Consider the following 14496-nt stretch of genomic DNA (forward strand, 5'->3'; position numbering starts at 1 on the left):
GAATTGAAATAAAAAACGAGAGAGCTAACTTCTCGTCATTTCTCCAGAAATTATCAGATATGGTTTTAGGCTTATATTTAAGAAACGACGATCTCACAAACGTTTTAATTAGTATATTCGTCACTCACAAACGATTTCGCGTTGATTCATCCTCCGCAAAACTTAAAAAGAATTGAAATTAAAAACGGGGGAGCTAACTTCTCGTCTTTTCACCAGAAATTATCAGATATGGTTTTTGGCTTTTATTTAAGAAGCGGATTTCTCATAAATGATTTAATTAGTATCTTCGTGACTCACAAACGATTCCGCGTCGATTGATCCTCTGTAGAATTTAAATAGAATTGCAATTAAAAAAGAGGGAGCTAACTTAACGGTCATTTTTATTTTTTATTTTACATCGAAAGGCTGATCTCACAAACGTTTTAATTAACCTTGCAATCATCTACAAACGAATTACAAACGATTAAAAAAAAAATCAGAAACACAAAATAGGGGTGCTAAGTTCACGGAGTCGCACGGTCGTTTGTGCATGTCAGTGTGTTTGCACATGCGCGTCAATATGCAGGTGCGTCTGCGCATGCGCGAACGACTGCGCATGCGTGTATGCTACGCATGCGCGTGAGTTGCGGCTTTGTCTGCGCATGCGCCAACGACTGCGCATGCGCGTATGCCTACGCATGGACGTGAGTTACGGTTACGTATGCGCATGCGCGAACGATAGCGCATGCGCGTGTTTACGCAAGCGCGTGAGTTATGCGTCGTCTACAATGAGATTTTAAGGCGTAAGACATAAGAAATTGATCAATCACAGTTGAGTATTCTCTTAATACTTGATTGTGATTGGTCAATTTCTTAAGTCTTACGCCTTAAAATCTCATTGTAGACGACGCTTTACGGATTCATCTGCGCATGCGCGACCTTCTGCGTACGCGTAGGCCTCTTTGCGCATGTGCGAGCTTTGGCGCATGTGCGGGACCTATTTCGCGCATGCGCGAGCTTCGGCGCTAGCGGGAGTCTTTTCGCGCATGCGCGAGCTTCGGCGTATGCGCGGGAACTTTTTCGCGCATGCGCGAGCTTCGGCGCATGCGCGGAACCTTTTTCGCACATGAGCGAGATTCGGCGTATGTGCGGGACATTTTTCGCGCATGTGCAAGCTTTGGCGCATGCGCGGGACCCATTTCGTACATGCACGAGCTTCGGCGCATGCGCGGGACCTTTTTCGCACATGCGCGAGATTCGGCGTATGCGCGGGACGCTTTTCGCGCATGCGCGAGCTTCTGCGCACGCGCGGTAGTCTTTGGGCGCATGCGCGAGAGTATTTCGCGCATGCGCAACCTTCTGCGCACGCGCGGTAGTCTTTTGGCGCATGCGCGACCATCTGCGCATGCGCGGGTGTATTTCACGCATGAGCGACCTTGTGCGCACGCGCGGGAGACTCTTCGTGTGTCGTCGAACTTCTACGAACGCATGGGTATTTTCGCGCAAGCGCGGGAGTCTTAACTCATGCGCGAACTTCTGCGCGTTCGCGATAGTCTTTTTGCATATGCGCTAACTTCTCCATGGGAGTCTCCGCGCATACGTGAATTGCTGCGCACGCGCAGAAACCTTTACGCCCATGCGCGACCTTCTGCGCACGCGAGGGAGTCTTTTCGCGTATGCGCAACCTTCTGCGCACGCGCGGTAATCGTTTCGCGCATGCACGATCTTCTGCGCATGCGCAAGAGTATTTCGCGCATGCGCGACCTTTTGCGCACGCGCGGTAGTCTTTTGGCGAATGCGCGAGCTTCTGCGCAAGCGCGCGAGTCATTTCGTGCCAACGCGACATCTGCGCACCTGCGAAAGTCTTTTCGAACATGCGCGAGCTACTGCGCACGCGCGGGAGACTTGCCGCTCATGCGCGACCTTCGACGCACGTGCATGAATCTTTTGGCGCATGCCCGAACTTCGGCGCACGCGCGGGAGTCTTTTCGAACATACGCGAGCTACTGCGCACGCGCGGGAGACTTGCCGCGCATGCGCGACCTTCGACGCACGCGCGGGAGTCATTTCGAGCCAACGCGAACTTCTGCGCAGGCGCGATAGTCTTTTCGAACATGCGCGAGCTATTGCGCACGCGCGGGAGACTTGCCGCGCATGCGCGACCTTCGACGCACGCGCATGAATCTTTTGGCGCATGCGCGACCTTCGGCGCACGCGCGGGAGTCTTTTTGAACATACGCGAGCTACTGCGCACGCGCGGGAGTCATTTCGTGCCAACGCGAACTTCTGCGCAGGCGCGAAAGTCTTTTCGAACATGCGCGAGCTACTGCGCACGCGCGGGAGTCATTTCGAGCCAACGCGAACTTCTGCGCAGGCGCGAAAGTCTTTTCGAACATGCGCGAGCTACTGCGCACGCGCGGGAGTCATTTCGAGCCAACGCGAACTTCTGCGCAGGCGCAAAAGTCTTTTCGAACATGCGCGAGCTACTGCGCACGCGCGGGAGACTTGCCGCGAATGCGCGACCTTCGACGCACGCGCATGAATCTTTTGGCGCATGCGCGACCTTCGGCGCACGCGCGGGAGTCTTTTCGAACATACGCGAGCTACTGCGCACGAGCGGGAGACTTGCCGCGCATGCGCGACCTTCGACGCACGCGCGGGAGTCATTTCGAGCCAACGCGAACTTCTGCGCAGGCGCGATAGTCTTTTCGAACATGCGCGAGCTACTGCGCACGCGCGGGAGACTTGCCGCGCATGCGCGACCTTCTGCGCAAGCGCGCGAGTCATTTCGTGCCAACGCGACTTCTGCGCACGCGCGAAAGTCTTTTCGAACATGCGCGAGCTACTGCGCATTCGCGGGAGACTTGCCGCGCATGCGCGACCTTCGACGCACGCGCATGAATCTTTTGGCGCATGCCCGAACTTCGGCGCACGCGCGGGAGTCTTTTCGAACATACGCGTGCTACTGCGCACGCGCGGGAGTCATTTCGTGCCAACGCGAACTTCTGCGCAGGCGCAAAAGTCTTTTCGAACATGCGCGATCTACTGCGCACGCGCGGGAGACTTGCCGCGCATGCGCGACCTTCGACGCACGCGCATGAATCTTTAGGCGCATGCGCGAACTTCGGCGCACGCAGGGGAGTCTTTTCGAACATACGCGAGCTACTGCGCAAGCGCGGGAGACTTGCCGCGCATGCCCGAACTTCTGCGCAAGCGCGCGAGTCATTTCGTGCCAACGCGACTTCTGCGCACGCGCGAAAGTCTTTTCGAACATGCGCGAGCTACTGCGCACTCGCGGGAGACTTGCCGCGCATGCGCGACCTTCGACGCACGCGCATGAATCTTTTGGCGCATGCGCGAACTTCGGCGCACGCGCGGGAGTCTTTTCGAACATACGCGTGCTACTGCGCACGCGCGGGAGTCATTTCGTGCCAACGCGAACTTCTGCGCAGGCGCGAAAGTCTCTTCGAACATGCGCGAGCTACTGCGCACGCGCGGGAGACTTGCCGCGCATGCGCGACCTTCGACGCACGCGCATGAATCTTTAGGCGCATGCGCGACCCTCGACGCACGCGCGGGAGTTTTTTCGAACATACGCGAGCTACTGCGCACGCGCGGGAGACTTGCCGGGCATGCGCGACCTTCTGCGCAAGCGCGCGAGTCATTTCGTGCCAACGCGAACTTCTGCGCAGGCGCGAAAGTCTCTTCGAACATGCGCGAGCTACTTCGCACGCGCGGGAGACTTGCCGCGCATGCGCGATCTTCGACGCATGCGCATGAATCTTTAGGCGCATGCGCGACCCTCGACGCACGCGCGGGAGTTTTTTCGAACATACGCGAGCTACTGTGCACGCGCGGGAGAGTTGCCGGGCATGCGCGACCTTCTGCGCAAGAGCGCGAGTCATTTCGTGCCAACGCGACTTCTGCGCACGCGCGAAAGTCTTTTCGAACATTCGCGAGCTACTGCGCACGCGCGCGAGCCTCTTTGCGCCTCTGCGGATTTCTATGCTCGCGCGGGAGTCTTTTGGCGCATGCGCGACCTTCGACGCACGCGCAGGAGTATTTTGTCGCATGCGCAAACTTCGACGCACGCGCAGGAGTATTTTGGCGCATGCGCGACCTTCTGTGCACGCGCGGAAGTATTTCGCTCATGCGCGCCCTTTTGCGCACGCAAAGAAGTCGTTTCGTTCCACCGCAAGCTACGCACGCGTGGGAGTCTTTTCGCGCATGCGCGATCATCTGCGCACACGCGCATGAGCGGACGAGATCCAAACATTAAAATCACCGTATCTCCGAAACTGTAAGTCCTATCGCGACGAGGTATAGGACCTTTCTTGTTGCCGTTCCTCAATGCCGTCTATGATTTCCTATACCCTTCCTATCTAGCACCCACCGTTCGCCAGGGAAACGAGATTTAAACTTTCGAATCGCCATATCTCCGAAACTATAAGTCCTATCGCGATGAGGTATAGGACCTTTCTTGTCGCCATTCTTCAATGCCGTCTATGAGGTCCTATACACTTTCTCTCTAGCACCCACCGTTCATCAGGGAAACGAGATTTAAACTTTCGAATCGCCGTATCTCCGAAACTATAAGTCCTATCGCGACTATGTATAGGAACTTTCTTGTTGCCGTTCCTCAATGCCGTCATTGAGGTCCTATACCCTTTCCCTCTAGCACCCACCGTTCGCCAGGAAAACAAGATTTAAACTTTGGAATCGCCGTATCTCCGAAACTATAAGTCCTATCGCGACAACGTATAGGACCTTTCTTGTTGCCGTTCCTCAGTGCTGTCTATGAGGTCCTATACCGTTTCCCTCTAGCACCTACCGTTCGCCAGGGAAACGAGATTTAAACTTTCAAATCGTCGTATCTTCGAAACTATAAGTCCTATCGCGACGAGGTATAGGACCTATCCTGTTGCCGTTTCTCAATGCCGTCTATGAGGTCCTATACACTTTCCCTCTAGCACCCACCGTTCGCCAGGGATACGAGATTTCAACTTTCGAATCGCCGTATCTCCGAAACTATAAGTCCTATCGCGACTATGTATAGGAGCTTTCTTGTTGCAGTTCGTCAGTGCCGTCTATGAGATCCTATACCCTTTCCGTCTAACACCCACCGTTCGCCAGGGAAATGAGATTTAAACTTTGGAATCGCCGTATCTCCGAAAATATAAGTCCAATCGCGACGAGGTATAGGACCTTTCTTGTTGCCGTTCCTCAATGCCGTCATTGAGGTCCTATACCCTTTCCCTGTAGCACCCACCGTTCGCCAGGGAAACGAGATTTAAACTTTGGAATCGCCGTATCTCCGAAACTATAAGTCCAATCGCGACGATGTATAGGACCTTTCTTGTTGCTGTTCCTCAGTGCCGTCTATGAGGTCCTATACCCTTTCCCTCTAGCACCTACCGTTCGCCAGGGAAACGAGATTTAAGCTTTCGAATCGTCGTATCTCCGAAACTATAAGTCCTATCGCGACGACGTATAGGACCTTTCCTGTTGCCGCTTCTCATTGCCGTCTATGAGGTCCTATATCCTTTCCCTCTAGCACCCACTGTTTCTCCGAAAGACGAAGATAACGCGTCACGCCAAGACGCTATTTCCGAAACGATGTGACTTACGGCCTCTGGTCATAGGACCTGTTTTGCAGGGCTCCTAGAGTACTATAAACCCGCTTCGAAACTCGAAGTCGTATCTCCAACCGTTCGCGAGATAATCGAAAATTTCGATTTTCACGGGAATCGAGTCCTACTTCGACCTCGGATCTCCATTAGATTCCGCATTGCGAACTTTCGTACAAGATAGAATGATTAATTAAAAAATGAAAAATTCGCCCCATCCGTATACCAATCCGCGAGAATCGACTAGTTTACCGTGAGAACCCGCTAGTTGTCCAGTCCTGAACGCGAAATTTCCATTATTTCACACTTCTGACCGCGGTAGAATAATGAAAATAAAAATATCCAGTCCTGACCGAGAGATTTGAATAGCTTGATGCAAGAGCATGCTAGTTCACCATTCCTGACGGCGAAATTCCCAAAATTTCCAACTCCTGACCTCGGTAGAAAAAGGCAAATAAAAATTTCCATTCCTGACTGGGTTATTCGAGTAGAATGCAACAAGTTCCCGCTAGTTTACCAGACCTGACCGTGAAATTCTCAAAATTTCCCACTCCTGACCTCGTTAGAAGAATGAAAATAAAAATTTTCAGTCCTGACCGCGAGATTCGAATATTATATCACGAGTGCCCGCTAGTTTACCAGTCCTGACGTCGAAATTCCCAAAATTTCCAACTCCTGACCTCGGTAGAAGAATGAAAATAAAAATTTCCAGTCCTGACCGGGAGATTCGAGTAGATTACAACAAGTACCCGCTAGTTTACTAGTCCTGACCGCGAAATTCTCAAAATTTCCAACTTCTGACCGCGGTAGAATAATGAAAATTAAAATTTCCAGTCCTGACCGGGAGATTCGAGTAGACTACAACAAGTACCCGATAGTTTACCAGTCCTGACCGCGAAATTCTCAAAATTTCCAACTTCTGACCGCGGTAGAATAACTAAAATTACAATTTCCAGTCCTGACTGGGAGAATCGAATAGAATGCCGCGAGTGTCCGCTAGTTTACCAGTCCTGACCACGAAATTCCCAAAATTTCTCACTCCTGACCGCGGTAGAATAATGAAAATTAAAATTTCCAGTCCTGACCGAGAGATTCGAGTAGAATACAATAAGTACTCGCTAGTTTACCAGTCCTGACCGCGAAATTCTCAAAATTTCCAACTTCTGACCGCGGTAGAATAACTAAAATTACAGTTTCCAGTCCTGACCGGGAGAATCGAATAGAATGCCGCGAGTGCCCGCCAGATTACCAGTCCTGACCGCGAAATTCCCAAAATTTCCAACTCCTGAACTCGGTAGAAGAATGAAAATAAAAATTTTAAATCCTACCTCGAAGATTCGAACAGCTTACCGCGAGTGCACGCCAGATTTCCAGTCCTGACCGCGATATTCCCAAAATTTCCCAGTCCTGACCCCGAGAGAATAATGAAAGAAGAAATTTGAACCAAAACTTATAATCAAGAAATACGTTTCGAACGATTCTCTATCGATTGGTATATACCAATTTAGGTCTATTCTTTAACTTTCTTAATGAGGGACAGAAAATTTTCGCGTAAAATCCCTATCTCTGAAACTATCTGTCCTAGAGCTAAAGTCCATAGGAACGACTTTATAGGACATCGAATGGGCATTAAAAAACATGGTATACCCTTTCCCTCTAGCACCCACCGTTCGCCAGGGAAACGAGATTTAAACTTTCGAATCGCCGTATCTCCGAAACTATAAGTTCAATCGCGACGAGGTATAGGCCCTTTCGTGTTGCCGTTCCTCAATGCCGTCTATGAGGTCCTACACTCTTTCCCTCTAGCACCCACCGTTCGCCAGGGAATCGAGATTTAAACATTCGAATCGCCGTATCTCCGAAACTGTAAGTCCTATCGCGACGAGGTATAGGACCTTTCTTGTTGCCGTTTCTCAATGCCGTCTATGAGGTCCTATACCCTTTCCCTCTAGCACCTACCGTTCGCCAGGGAAACGAGATTTATACTTTCAAATCGTCGTATCTTCGAAACTATAAGTCCTATCGCGACGAGGTATAGGACCTATCCTGTTGCCGTTTCTCAATGCCGTCTATGAGGTCCTATACACTTTCCCTCTAGCACCCACTGTTCGCCAGGGATACGAGATTTCAACTTTCGAATCGCCGTATCTCCGAAACTATAAGTCCTATCGCGACTATGTATAGGAGCTTTCTTGTTGCAGTTCGTCAGTGCCGTCAATGAGATCCTATACCCTTTCCGTCTAGCACCCACCGTTCGCCAGGGAAATGAGATTTAAACATTGGAATCGCCGTATCTCCGAAAATATAAGTCCAATCGCGACGAGGTATAGGACCTTTCTTGTTGCCGTTCCTCAATGCCGTCATTGAGGTCCTATACCCTTTCCCTGTAGCACCCACCGTTCGCCAGGGAAACGAGATTTAAACTTTGGAATCGCCGTATCTCCGAAACTATAAGTCCAATCGCGACGATGTATAGGACCTTTCTTGTTGCTGTTCCTCAGTGCTGTTTATGAGGTCCTAAACCCTTTCCCTCTAGCACCTACCGTTCGCCAGGGAAACGAGATTTAAGCTTTCGAATCGTCGTATCTCCGAAACTATAAGTCCTATCGCGACGACGTACAGGACCTTTCCTGTTGCCGCTTCTCATTGCCGTCTATGAGGTCCTATATCTTTTCCCTCTAGCACCCACTGTTTCCCCGAAAAACGAAGATAACTCGTCACGCCAAGACGCTATTTCCGAAACGATGTGACTTACGGCCTCTGGTCATAGGACCTGTTTTGCAGGGCTCCTAGAGTACTATAAACCCGCTTCGAAACTCGAAGTCGTATCTCCAACCGTTCGCGAGATAATCGAAAATTTCGATTTTCACGGGAATCGAGTCCTACTTCGACCTCGGATCTCCATTAGATTCCGCATTGCGAACTTTCGTACAAGATAAAATGATTAATTAAAAAATGAAAAATTCGCCCCATCCGTATACCTATCCGCGAGAATCGACTAGTTTACCGTGAGAACCCGCTAGTTGTCCAGTCCTGAACGCGAAATTTCCAATATTTCACACTCCTGACCGCGGTAGAATAATGAAAATAAAAATTTCCAGTCCTGACCGAGAGATTTGAATAGCTTGATGCAAGAGCATGCTAGTTCACCATTCCTGACGGCGAAATTCCCAAAATTTCCAACTCCTGACCTCGGTAGAAAAATGCAAATAAATATTTCCATTCCTGACTGGGATATTCGAGTAGAATACAACAAGTTCCCGCTAGTTTACCAGACCTGACCGCGAAATTCTCAAAATTTCCCACTCCTGACCTCGTTAGAAGAATGGGAAAAAAAAAAAAAAAAAAAAAAAATTTCAGTCCTGACCGCGAGATTCGAATATTATATCACGAGTGCCCGCTAGTTTACCAGTCCTGACGGCGAAATTCCCAAAATTTCCAACTCCTGACCTCGGTAGAAGAATGAAAATAAAAAAAAAAAAAAAAAAAAAAAAAATTCCAGTCTTGACCGGGAGATTCGAGTAGACTACAACAAGTACCCGCTAGTTTACCAGTCCTGACCACGAAATTCTCAAAAATTTCCAACTTCTGACAGCGGTAGAATAGAATAACTAAAATTACAATTTCCAGTCCTGACCAGGAGAATCGAATAGAATGCCGCGAGTGTCCGCTAGTTTACCAGTCCTGACCGCGAAATTCCCAAAATTTCTCACTCCTGACCGCGGTAGAATAATGAAAAATTAAAATTTTTCCAGTCCTGACCGAGAGATTCGAGTAGACTACAACAAGTACCCGCTAGTTTACCAGTCCTGACCGCGAAATTCTCAAAATTTCCAACTTCTGACCGCGGTAGAATAACTAAAATTACAGTTTTTCCAGTCCTGACCGGGAGAATCGAATAGAATGCCGCGAGTGCCCGCTAGATTACCAGTCCTGACTGCGAAATTCCCAAAATTTCCAAATCCTGAACACGGTAGGTTAGGTTAGGTTAGGTTAGGTTAGGTTAGGTTAGGTTAGGTTAGGTTAGGTTAGGTTAGGTTAGGTTAGGTTGAGTCGGCCAGAGACTATCTCCCACTAAAGTTCGATTTAGTGGGGGAGAATTTGAAAACCGGTTTTCTCGGCGTTTCATGCCACGGGGAGTGTTTTGAGATATACTTCTTAAAAAGTGAACTTTTGTGACGAATATATTATGTGGGAAGTACCCGGGGAGTCCGTTAACAATAATTATTAACGTTAAAAGGTGGTGCCGCTCAATCCTCCCTAGGGGAAAGAATGCCACGTGGCAGTTAAGTATGTATTTCTTGAAAATAATTGTGAGGAGTGCATAATTCTGCCGAACGTATCTTTCGCCAACTCAGTGCGAGTTATTACGCGGAGTGTGACAAATATTTTTGTGTTTGCGTGCTCTGGTCTTAATTAATTAGACTTTAAACATTGAATAGCTCTGTCTCTCTTCCTCTTCACTGGAAATGACAGGTGCTTAATCAGGACTGTTTAGACTATTATATATAGTTCTCACCTTAGTGGTTTGTACAAAAGTACTGTAAGTGTTGACTATTAACTTCTTATTACGTGGTTTAATTTAATATTTGATAATTACAAGTGTTAAAGTCTTTGGGTGCAGCAAAGTGCAGTCGCAGAGCGGTGTGCGCAGTCGGCGTATTCTGCTGTTGTGCGCAACGCGCGCGTGCTCAATCCTGTGGTGGTACACCTGGCTGCCCGGTACGTCATCACTACGTAGATGTGCAGCGGACATATTGTGAATTGTGCGCAGCGCGCGAGCGCTCAACTATAGGTTGGTAAACTTGTCAAATGTGCTGTTCATTTGTGCTACACCTTACCAATTTCAGTGCAGACTATTGATGACAATGTTATTAATATTTTAATATCAATAGTTAGCTGTCCAGGACTATGACTCATGACTTAAATTTATTTATTAACTATTGGTGTACTTAAAGCGCCTGCTTGTTGGTGTAAATGGATTAGAACACTTCGTATTGTTTGAAGTGATTAACATATGTTGGCGTGTTATGATTGTTAATGTTAATGTTAAACAAAGGGAACAGACATCCCATGCGTTTGCTGTCAAACGTTCTTATGGGAGATGATCTTGCCCTGTTACCGCCACAGTATATGAACTTATTGTTGAACAAATAAAATATTTGTTCAAGTGCATTATAAGTAGTTATGCGCAATGGTGAGTGCAATGGGTGGTGTATAGCAATTTACACCTTCATCATTGCTATTTATAATATCTCATACGCGCTACTCTGATTATTGCTTGTGTCGCTTTTGAGGACATAAGAACTGGACAGTTATACGTTAACTAATAATAGGCTACTTGCCTCAATTTATATTGGATGATAATTGATAAAACGCAGTGATCGTTAATTATTTGGAGTATCTGCTGCTTGTCAGATTATACGGTAGTTTTTAAAGCTAGTATAATCATGACTGCGTAATCACATACTTAAATTATACTTTTAAATCAGAGGATATATATATGCAGTATTATTAGTTGGATACATGATTATTCATAACTATTTAACTGAGTATAATGCTTGATTAAATTAATTAAACGTAATCTCTAAGTTCAATAACAGAATTTAGAATATTATAATGTAGCATACTATAATACAGTAAATAAACGTATCATACAAATATCATTGATAGATATACGAAGTTAAGATAAGTATAAGTAAATTGTATAGTCTCAAAACAATGTACTAAATGTCTATCTTGCAATAAGTAACTTTGTAGCGTTAAATTTATCGTGATACTTGATTATATTTTAAGTTTGGATATTAAATATATTGAATACATACCTAGACGCATAAAGCTCCTGTGGCTTGAGCTGTAAACTGAATAAACTAGTGTAGATTGACTAAGTGTTGACGATATGTCAATAATCTGAATTGCGCAATGACACACTCAATTATATAATAGTTGAGAACAGCCTCATCACAGACTTTTATAGATACAGGTACTTATAAACTTTGTAAACGGATTTATGCCGTAGTCAGGTGAAACATATTAAGATAGAAGTTAATTCTTATAATAAGATTATAAAATAATATTAATAATAACCGTATTATATAAATGACATTACAAACATACTTAGTTTATGATTATAGTCTTATACTACATACTGGAGGCATAGATAAGAATGCCTTATTATTCTAGATTAAAATAATTAAATGCAGTTATTAATTTTTATAGATTTTACGTAGTCGAGATAAGTATAAGTAATTTGCATAGTCTCAACGCAAAGGACCAAATGTCTGCCTTGCAACAATTAACTTTAGCGTTTAATTTATTATTATAATTGTCGTTTATACTTTAAGTTAGGATATTAAATATATTGGACATATGTCTAGACGCATAAAGCCGTTGTGGCTCGAGCTGTAAGCTAGATAAAACAGTGTAACCGCATTGTCGTATAGATAAGAGTATAGATAAGAATATCCTATTATTTTAGATTAAACAATTAAATGTAGTTATTAATTCTCATAATAAGAATAATTATAAGTAATTTGTGCAGCCATAGATCACGGGACTGAAATTATTCCAAGAACATTGGTTTTCATTCTTATATCACTTTGAATATTGATCCTGCCTTATGGATCAGATTTTAAGGTAGAATATTAGCTGTAAGAAGTCAAGTCTTATAATAAGAGCATAAATAATATTAATAATAACTGTAGATCACGGATTAAAATTATATAAGAACATTAGTTCTCACTCTTATATTACTCTGAATATTAATCCTGCTTCATAGATCACATTTTAAGGTAGAATACTGCTGTAAGTTCGGATTATATCGTAATAATATGTCTAGTCTTGTATAGTCTTATGTTAAGCTAATTAAATTAGAGTAGTTAGCTATACGGAGTACAGATGCTAATATAGAAAAATAATAGCAGATTATATAATTTTATTATATAATTCAATGTGCATAGTTTTATAGATAGTTCATAAATAAGTATAGCTTGTTCTTGGACTAATTGAGTATATAGTTACGCAAATAATGTATGAACATAATTCTTTAAACTCAACGGACAGTCTTATTCAAGACTGGTAGATATATAATTACTTATAGGTATTGTTATAGTACATTAATTGGACTAACTAAACGTAATTATTGGTTCTTTTAAAAGAATAATATAAATAATATATATGGTAGCGTATAATAACATTGTAAGTAGAACTTTTGCAGAATATATGCGTAAGGCCGATGAGCCTGTAGGACTGAATACTAATCTCAAGTAAGTCAATTTTGTTGTGCGCTGCTAAGGATATTCTAATGTTAGTAGCATCTACACTGATATTGGCGACGTTGGGTTATCGATGCAATAAATGAGCGCCCAGTAGATCTGAAAAGGTTAAATTGTATTAACAGGATTGCGGATAATTGAGATTCGGATGATTGTTGCATTTATATAATGCATTTATATAATTTACTAGATATATATTTTATGGAATTTGCTAAATTAAGGAACTCTTACCTTATTGTTTATTGTGACTGTTTTAATTTAGTTATCGTTAATTGATTCATGCTGGCAAGCGGCTGACTTCATGTTATAGATGCATGAAGGGTAGTTTTATGTATTCTGAAATAATACATTATTACATTATTATAATATTAATACGACTAAGATATACGTGAGTAAGATAGTTAATGAGTACAAATACTACCATATTTACAGGATATATAGTATAAAATAAGATAATACAAAGTAAAATATAGAATATTGTTAAATAAGAATAGTTACAGTAGCACTTAAATCTTAAATCTTAAATCTTATTTTGAGCAGGCAGGGGGCCGCTGTACAAGTGACATGTCGCGTCAATGCGATTCTTGTATTGAGTTATTTTAGAATTGTTTGTTAACATAAAGAATTAAGATTCAATATACTTATAATTGAATTGAGGATTCATATAGAATCTTAATCGATTGGATAGATAAATAATACTGTAATTGGTGGTTGAATAACAATATAAACTCATGCGAAATTGCCATATGTAAATCGATGAATTGTGGTCAGGGCCGCACGGCAAATAAGTTGGTCTCCTAATAAAGGCAAGCACATGTTGCTTGAGATGGTGGTCTCTGTTTGTTTCTTTGTTGCGATTGCTTAGGTTATACTCCTTACGGCGGGGGGCTGCGTGGTGAGTCGCTTTCGCGCATGCCGGGTTAACCTATATAATCTAAACATAATATTTTTGCTTAGTCGTAGGCAGAGGCATATAAGTAAGCCGAATATTACATTAGTAAATCGTAAATAAATGCTATTACTTTTTAGAATATTATAAAGTATTGAAACTAAACCTGACACAAGTTTATGAGGTTATGGTGGAGATATAGAGCGGGCCCGGTTGTGCGGGGTGGTCATCCGCGTTGCTCCGCGTCCTGGAGAGATTGTTGTGTGGTGAGTATTGCACAGCTCAACGATTAAACTGTGCAAATTGTTGTCGTTAACTGTCAGGTGGTCGATGCTTGTTGTTCTGACAATACGCTTTTCTCTACGTAATTTCGCCTTCTTGGTGTCTCACTCGTTGCTCGGTGGGCTCTGTAAGAAGAAGCGATTATAAATATTATTGCAATATCACGGAATTGCTGTAAATTAGAACTGTATAGCTTGATTTGTTAGCGATACTGCATCGCAGGTACTTGACAGTTGGACTGGGAGTATATCATGTATAGTATGGAAAGTCACTAGACTAACATCGTTAAGCCGCGTACGCATGAATGATGTTCGGAAAATGATCACTCAGTGCGAATAATTGAAGTATAACTGAGGAGCTATAATAACTTAGTTATTGCGATATAATTGCACATGTTGAGGAATTTCTAACAGTAAATACTAATTAATTGAATTAATTAATAAGA

General features: G+C 44.3%; 1 long non-coding RNA gene across 1 annotated transcript; it reads right to left on the minus strand.

The window, feature by feature from the left end:
• Nucleotides 1–11615: 11615 nt before the first annotated feature.
• LOC145971970 (uncharacterized) lies at nt 11616–14284 on the minus strand. The gene is made up of 3 exons (XR_014439012.1): nt 13936–14284; nt 13112–13814; nt 11616–12979 (listed from the first exon to the last, which is right to left on the minus strand). It is a non-coding gene; the product is annotated as an uncharacterized LOC145971970 (long non-coding RNA).
• Nucleotides 14285–14496: the final 212 nt, after the last annotated feature.

This window comes from Camponotus vicinus, unplaced genomic scaffold, assembly GCF_025532165.1.
Source record: "Camponotus vicinus isolate PSW18456_S1 unplaced genomic scaffold, iyCamVici1.0 SCAF_5, whole genome shotgun sequence".
Lineage (NCBI taxonomy): Eukaryota > Metazoa > Arthropoda > Insecta > Hymenoptera > Formicidae > Camponotus > Camponotus vicinus.